Raw genomic sequence first — 8,838 nt, 5'->3', positions numbered from 1 at the left:
TACGAAACAAATCCAAACGTTTCACCTATTTAGCTATTGAAGCCAAACATTTACAAACGTTACGAAACAAAACCAAACATTTCCCCTATTTAGCAATTTAAGCCAAACGTTTCAAAACGCTACGAAACAAAACCAAACGTTTCTCCATTTTAGCAATTTAAGACAATTGTTAAGAACCAAACGTTTCCCAATTTTTAATGTAATGTTTGTAAATGTTTTGTCTTGTTTTATAACGTTTGTAAACATTTGGCTTAAATCGCTAAAAAGGTGAAATGTTTGGTTTTGTTTCGTAACAGTTGTTAATGTTTGGCTTAAATCGCTAAAAAGGTGAAATGTTTTGTTTTGTTTCGTAACGCTTGTAAAAGTTTGGCTTAAATCGCTAAAAATGTGAAATGTTTGGATTTATTTCATAACGTTTGTAAACGGTTGGCTTAAATCACTAAAAAGGTGAAACGTTTGGTTTTGTTTCGAAACGTTTGTTAACGTTTGTCTTAAATCGCTAAAAATGTGAAATGCTTTGATTTGTTTCGTAACATTTGTAAACGTTTGGCTTAAACAGCTCAAAAGGCGAAACATTTGAATCTGTTTTGTAATGTTTTAACGTTTGGCTTAAATTGCTAATGGGGAAACGTTTGGATATGTTTAGTATCGTTTGTAAACGTTTGTCTTAAATCGCTAAAAAGGTGAAACTTTTGAATTTGTTTCGTAATGTTTGTAAACATTTGGATTAAATATCTAAAAAGGAGAAATGTTTGGTTTTAAAAGGTTATGAATCAAAACCAAAAGCTTAAAACGTTACAAAACAAATCCAAACGTTTCACCTTTTTTGCGATTTAAGCCGTAACGTTGATAAGCGTACTGCTTAAATCGCTAAAAAGGTGAAACGTTTTGTTTCGTAATGTTTGTAAACGTTTGGCTTAAATCTCTAAAAAGGAGAAATGTTTGGTTTTAAAAGGTTATGAATCAAAACCAAACGCTTAAAACGTTACTAAACAAATGCAAACGTTTCACCTTTTTAGCGATTAAAGCCGTAACGTTGATAAGCGTACGGTTTAAATCGCTAAAAGGTCAAATGTTTGAATTTGTTTGATAACGTTTGTATACGTTTGGCTTAAATTGAAACGTTTGGATTTTTTTCATAACATTTGTAAACGTTTGGCTTAAATTGCTAAAAAGGTGAAACGTTTGGTTTTGTTTCATAATAAACCTTTAGGTTTGTTTCGTTACATTTGTAAACGTTTGGCTTAAATTGCTAAAAAGGGGAAACGTTTGGATTTGTTTCGAAAAGTTTATAAACGATAAATTGCTAAAAAAGTGAAACATTTGGATTTGTTTCGTAGCATTTGTAAACATTTGGCTTCAATCGCTGAAAAGGCAAAATGTTTGGATTGTTTCGTACAGTTTGTAAAGTTTTTCCTTAAATCGCTAAAAAGGTGAAACGCTTGGATTTGTTTCGTAACGTATTTAAATGTTTGGTTTAAATCGCTAAAAAGGTGAAACTTTTGGATTTGTTTCGTAACGTGTGTAAATGTTTCGCTTGAATCGCTAAAAATGTGAAACGTTTAGATTTGTTTCGTAATGTTTGTAAATGTTTGGCTTAAATCGTTAAAAAGGTGAACCGTTTGGATTGGTTTCGTAACGTTTGTATACGTTTTGGCTTAAATCCCAAATAAGGGGAAACGTTTGGATTGTAACGTTTGCAAACGTTTGGCTTAAATAGCAAATAAGGGGAAACGTTTGAATTTGTTTTGTAACACTTATAAACGTTTTGCATAAATTGCTAAAAAAGTGAAACGCTTGTATTTGTTTCGTAACGCTTGTAAATAATTTGCTTTGTTTCGTAACGTTTGTAAAACATTTGGCTTAAATCGCTAAAAATGTGAAACTTTTGGATTTTTGTCATAACGTTTTAAACGTTTTGTTTTGTTTGATAACATTTGTAAACGTTTGGCTTAAATTCCTAAAAATGTGAAACGTTTGGATTTGTTTTATAACGTTTATAAACGTTTTGCTTAAAACGCTAAACAGATTAAACGTTTGGTTTTGTTTCGTAAACGATTGGCTTAAATAGCTAAAAAGGTTAAACAATTGGATTTGTTTCGTAACGTTTGTAAATATTTGGCTTAAATAGCTAAACAGGTGAAACGTTGGATTTGTTTCGTAACGTTTGTAAGTATTTGGCTTAAATCGCTAAAAAGCTGAAACGTTTGGATTTGTTTCGTAACGTTTGTAAACGTTTGGCTTAAATTGTTAAAAGGTGAAACATTTGGATTTGTTTCGTAACGTTTCTAAACGATTGGCTTAAATTGCTAAAAGGGTGAAACGTTTAAATTTATTTTGTAGCGTTTGTAAACGTTCGGCTTCAATCGCTAAATACGCGAAATGTTTTGATTGTTTCGTACGGTTCATAAACGTTTTGCTTCAATTGCTAAAAAGGTGAAACAATTGGATTTGTTTCGTAACGTTTGTAAATGTTTGGTTTAAATCGCTAAAAAGGTGAAACGTTTGGATTTGTTTCGTAACGTTTGTAAACGTTTGGCTTGAATCGCTAAAATGTGAAATGTTTGGATTTGTTTCGTAACATTTAAAGGTTTGGCTTAAATCGCTAAAAAGGTCAAACCCTTGTATTTGCTTCGTAACGTTTGTAAATGTTTGGCTTAAATCGCTAAAAAGGTGAAATGTTTTGTTTTGTTTTGTGCCGTTTGTAGATGTTTGGCTTAAATAGCTAAAAATGTTAAACGTTTGGATTTGTTTTGTAAAGTTTGTAAACGTTTGTCTTAAATGGTTAAAAAGGGGAAATGTTTGGATTTGCAAACGTTTGGCTTAAATCAATAAAGGGTGAAACATTTGGATTTGTTTCGTAACTTTTTAAACGTTTGGTGAAACGTTTAAATTTGTTTGTAAACGTTTGGCTTAAATTGCTAAAAAGGTGAAACGTTTGGATTTGTTTCGCTACGTTTGTAAATGTTTGGCTTCAATCGCTAAAATGAGGGAAAATTTGGATTTATTTCGTAACGTTTGTAAATGTTTGGCTTAAATTGCTAAATAGGTAAAACGTTTGGTTTTGTTCCGTTACGTTTTTAAACGTTTGGATTAAATTGTAAAAAGGTGAAACGCTTGGACTTGTAAACGTTTGGCTTAAATCGCTAAAAAGGTGAAACGTTTGGATTTGTTTCGTAACGTTTGTAAACGTTTGGCTTAAATCACCTAAATGGGGAAACATTTGGATTTATTTCGTAACGTTTGTAACTGTTTGGCTTAAATTGCTAAAAATGTAAAACGTTTCGTTTTGTAAGGTTATGAAACAATACTAAACGCATAAAACGTTACGAAATAAATCCAAACGTTTCACCTTTTTAGCGATTTAAGCCGTAACGTTAATAAGCGTTTGGCTTAAATCGCTAAAAACGTGAAACGTTTGAATTTGTTTCATATCGTTTGTATACGTTTGTCTTAAAATGAAACGTTTGGATTTGTTTCATAACATTTGTAAACGTTTGGCATAAATTGCCAAAAAGGTGAAATGTTTGATTTCGTTTTGTAAGGTTTGTAAACGTTAGGCTTAAATTGCTAAAAAGGTGAAACCTTTTGATTTGTTTCGTGACGTTTGTAAACGTTTGGCTTAAATTGCTAAAAAGGTGAAACATTTGGATTTGTTTCGTAACGTTTATAAACGATTGGCTTAAATTGCTAAAAAGGTGAAACATTTAGATTTGTTTTGTAGCGTTTGTAAACGCTTGGCTTCAATTGCTAAAAACGCGAAACGTTTGGATTATTTCGTACCGTTCGTAAACGTTTGGCTTAAATTGCTAAAAAAGTGAAACCATTGGATTTGTTTTGTAACGTTTGTAAATGTTTGGTTTAAATCGCTAAAAAGGTGAAACGTTTGGATTTGTTTCGTAATGTTTGTAAACGTTTAGCTTGAATCGCTAAAAATGTGAAATGTTTGGATTTGTTTCGTAACATTTGTAAAGGTTTGGCTTAAATCGCTAAAAAGGTGAAACACTTGGATTTGCTTCGGAAAGTTTGTAAACGTTTGACTTAAATCGCTAAAAAGGTGAAATGTTTGGTTTTGTTTTGTACCGTTTGTAAATGTTTGGCTTAAATAGCTAAAAATATGAAACGTTTGGATTTGTTTTATAAAGTTTGTAAACGTTTGTCTTAAATTGTTAAAAAGGTGAAACACTTGGATTTGTAAACGTTTGGCTTAAATCGCTAAAAGGATGAAACGTTTGGATTTGTTTCGTAACTTTTTAAACGTTTGGTGAAACGTTTAGATTTGCTTGAAAACGTTTGGCTTAAATTGCTTAAAAGGTGAAACGTTTGGATTTGTTTCGTTACGTTTGTAAATGTTTGGCTTCAATCGCTAAAATGAGGGAAACTTTGTATTTATTTCGTAAAGTTTGTAAATGTTTGGCTTAAATTGCTAAATAGGTAAAACGTTTGGTTTTGTTCCGTAACGTTTTTAAATGTTTGGATTAAATTGTAAAAAGGTGAAACGCTTGGACTTGTAAACGTTTGGCTTAAATAGCTAAAAACGTGAAAAGTTTGGATTTGTTTCGTAACGTTTGTAAACGTTTGGCTTAAATCGCCTAAATGGGGAAACATTTGGATTTGTTCCATAACGTTTGTAAACGTTTGGCTTAAATCTCTAAAAAGGTGAAACGTTTGGATTTTTTTAGTAATTTTGTTTCGTAACGCTTGTAAACGTTTGACTTAAATCGCTAAAAATTAAAACGTTTGAATTTGTTTGATAACATTTTTAAACGTTTGGCTTAAATTGCTAAAAAGGCGAAACGTTTGGTTTTGTTTCGCAATGTTTGTAAACGTTCGGCTTAAATTGCTAAAAAGGGGAAACTTTTGGATTTTTTTTAAAACGTTAAGAAACGATTGGCTTAAATTGCTAAAAAGGTGAAACGCTTGGATTTGTTTCGTAACGTTTTTATATGTTTGGTTTAAATAGCTAAAAAGGTGAAACTTTTGGATTTGTTTCGTTACGTTTGTAAATGTTTGGATTGAATCACTAAAAATGTGAAACGTTTGGATTTGTTTCGTAACGTTTGTCAATGTTTGGCTTAAATCGTTAAAAAGGTGAAACGTTTGGATTGGTTTCGTGACGTTTGTATACGTTTTGCTTTGTTTGATAACGTTTGTAAACGTTTGACTTAAATTTCTAAAAATGTGAAATGTTTGGATTTTTTTTGTAACGTTTATAAACGTTTAGTTTAAAACACTAAAAAGATGAAACGTTTGGTTTTGTTTCGTAAACGTTTGGCTTAAATAGCTAAAAAGGTTAAACAATTGGATTTGTTTCGTAACGTTTGTAAACATTTGGCTTAAATATCTAAAAATGTGAGAAGTTTGGATTTGTTTCGTAACGTTTGTAAGTATTTGGCTTAAATCGCTAAAAAGGTGCAACGTTTGGATTTGTTTTGTAACCTTTGTAAACGTTTGGCCTAAATCTCTATAAAAGGTGAAACAGTTGGATTTGTTTCGTAAGGTTTGTAAACGTTTGGCTTAAATTTATAAAAAGATGAAACACTTATATTTGTTTCGTAAAGTTTGTAAACATTTGGCTTAAATCTCTAAAAAGGTGAAACGTTTGGTTTTGTTTCATAACATTAGTAAACATTCGTATTAAATTGCTAAATAGGTGAAACGCTTGGATTTGATCCATAATGTTTTAAACGTTTGGATTTGTTTCGAAACATTTGTAAACGTTTGGGTTAAATCGCTAAATATATGAAACGTTTGGTTTTGTTTCGTAACGTTTATAAACGTTCGGCTTAAATAGCCAAAAAGGTTAAAGGTTTGGCTCAATCGGTAAAAAGGTGACACGTTCGGAAATTTTTTGTAACGTTTGTAAACGTTCGGATTAAATTGCAAAAAAGGTGGAACGTTTGGATTTGTTTCATAATGTTTCTAAACGTTTGGCTTAAATCGCTAACACGAGAAAATGTTTGGATTTAAGCCAAACGTCTGTAATCGCTAAAAAGGGGAAACATTTGGGTTTGTTTCGTAACGTTTGTAAACGTTTGTCTTAAATTTGTAAAAAGGTGAAACGCTTGGATTCGTAAACGTTTGCCTTATACTGCTAAAAATGTGAAACGTTTGAATTTGTTCCAAACGTTTTTAAACGTTTGGCTTAAATCGCTAAAAAGGTGAAACGTTTGGATTTGTTTCGTAACGTTTGTAAACGTTTGGCTTAAATCGCTTAAAAGGTGAAACATTTTGATATGTTTTGTAGCGTTTGTAAATGTTTGGCTTAAATTGCTAAAAAGGTGAAACGCTTGCATTTGTTTCGTAGCGTTTGTAAATTTTTGCTTAAATCGCTAAAAAGGGGAAACGTTTGGGTTTGTTTGTAACGTTTGTAAACGTTTGGCTTATATCGCTAAAAATGTGAAACGTTTGGATTTGATTCGTAACGTTTGTAACATTTTTGCTTAAATCGCTAAAAAGGTGAAACGCTTGGATTTGCTTCTTAATATTTGTAAACGTTTGGCTTAAATCGTTAAAAAAGCAAAATGTTTGGTTTTGTTTTGTACCGTTTGTAAATGTTTGGCTTAAATAGCTAAAAATGTGAAACGTTTGGGTTTGTTTCGTAACGTTTGTAAACGTTTGGCTTAAATTGCTAAAAAGGTGAAACCTTTGGGCTTGTTTCGTTACGTTTGTAAACGTTTGGCTTAAATTGCTAAAAAGGTGAAACGTTTGGATTGGTTTCATAACGTTTTTAAACGTTTTGGCATAAACCGCTAAAAAGGTGAAACGTTTGGATTGTAACGTTTGCAAACGTTTGGCTTAAATCGCTAAAAAGGTGAAACATTTGGGTTTGTTTGTAACATTTATAAACGTTTGGCTTAAACTGGTAAAAAGGTGAATTGCTTGGATTTGTTTCGTAACACTTGTAAACGTTTGGCTTTATTTCGCAACGCTTGTAAACCGTTTGGCTTAAATCGCTAAAAATGTGAAACGTTTGGATTTGTTTCGTAATGTTTATAAACGTTTTGCTTAAATCGCTAAAAAGGTGAAACGTTTGGTTTTGTTTCATAACGTTTGTAAACGTTTGTCTTAAATCGCTAAAAAAGTGAAACGATTGGATTTGTTTCGTAAGGTTTGTAAACGTTAGGCTTATAGAGCTAAAAAGGTGAAACGTTTGGATTTGTTTTGTAACGTTTGTCAACGTTAGGCCTAAATCGCTAAAAAGGTGAAACGTTTGGATTTGTTTCGTAACGTTTGTAAACGTTTGGCTTAAATCGCTAAGAAGGCTAAACGTTTGGTGTTTTTTCGTAACGTTAGTTAACGTTCGGATTAAATTGCTAAAAAGGTGAAATGCTTGAATTTGTTCCATAAAATTTTAAACATTTGGATTTGTTTTGTAACATTTGCAAAAGTTTGGCTTAAATCGCTAAAAAGGTTAAACGTTTGGTTTTGTTTCGTCACGTTTGTAAACGTTCGGCTTAATAGCTAAAAAGGTTAAAGGTTTGGCCTATATCGCTAAACAGGTGACACGTTTGGAAATGTTTCGTAATGTTTGTAAACGTTCAGATTAAATTGCTAAAAAGGTGGAACATCTGGATTTGTTTTGTAACGTTTCTAAACGTTTTGCTTAAATCGCTAAAACGAGAAAACGTTTGGATTTGTTTCGTAACGTTTGTCAACATTTGGCTTAAATCGCTATAAAGGGGAAACGTTTGGGTTTGTTTCGTAACGTTTGTAACGTTTGTCTTAAATTGTTAAAAAGGTGAAACGTTTGTCTTAAATCTCTAAAAATGTGAAACGTTTGGATTTGTTTCGTAACGTTTTAAACATTTTGTTTTGTTTGATAACGTTTGTAAACGTTTGGCTTAAATTTCTAAAAATGTGAAATGTTTGGATTTTTTTTGTAACGTTTATAAACGTTTTGCTTAAAACACTAAAAAGATGAAACGTTTGGTTTTGTTTCGTAAACGTTTGCCTTAAATAGCTAAAAAGGTTAAATGTTTGGATTTGTTTCGTAACGTTTGTGTATTTGGCTTAAATTCCAAAAAGGTGCAACGTTTGGATTTGTTTCGTAACGTTTGAAAACGTTTGTTCTAAATCTCTATAAAAGGTGAAACAGTTGGATTTGTTTCGTAACGTTTGTAAACGTTTGGCTTAAATTTATAAAAAGATGAAACACTTATATTTGTTTCGTAAAGATTGTAAACATTTGGCTTAAATCTCTAAAAAGATGAAACGTTTGGTTTTGTTTCATAACGTTAATAAACATTCGTATCAAATTGCTAAATAGGTGAAACGCTTGGATTTGATCCATAATGTTTTAAACGTTTGGATTTGTTTCGAAACATTTTTAAACGTTTGGGTTAAATCACTAAAAATGTGAAACGTTTGGTTTTGTTTCGCAATGTTTGTAAACGTTCGGCTTATATAGCCAAAAAGGTTAAACGTTTGGCTTATATCGGTAAAAAGGTGACACGTTCGGAATTTTTTTGTAAAGTTTGTAAACGTTCGGATTAAATTGCTAAAAAGGTGGAACGTTTGGATTTGGTTCGTAACGTTTCTAAACGTTTGGCTTAAATCGCTAACACGAGAAAATGTTTGGATTTAAGCCAAACGTTTGTAAACGTTTGGCTTAAATCGCTAAAAAGGGGAAACATTTGGGTTTGTTTCGTAATGTTTGTAAACGTTTGTCTTAAATTTGTAAAAAGGTGAAACGCTTGGATTCGTAAACGTTTGCCTTATATTGCTAAAAAGGTGAAACGTTTGGATTTATTTCGAAACGTTTTTAAACGTTTGGCTTAAATCGCTAAAAAGGTGAAACGTTTGGATTTGTTTCGTAACGTTTGTAAATGTTTGGCT

The sequence above is a fragment of the Mercurialis annua genome, linkage group LG2 (assembly GCF_937616625.2).
Source record: "Mercurialis annua linkage group LG2, ddMerAnnu1.2, whole genome shotgun sequence".
NCBI classification, from domain to species: Eukaryota; Viridiplantae; Streptophyta; class Magnoliopsida; order Malpighiales; family Euphorbiaceae; genus Mercurialis; species Mercurialis annua.
This window is presented reverse-complemented; position numbering follows the sequence as displayed.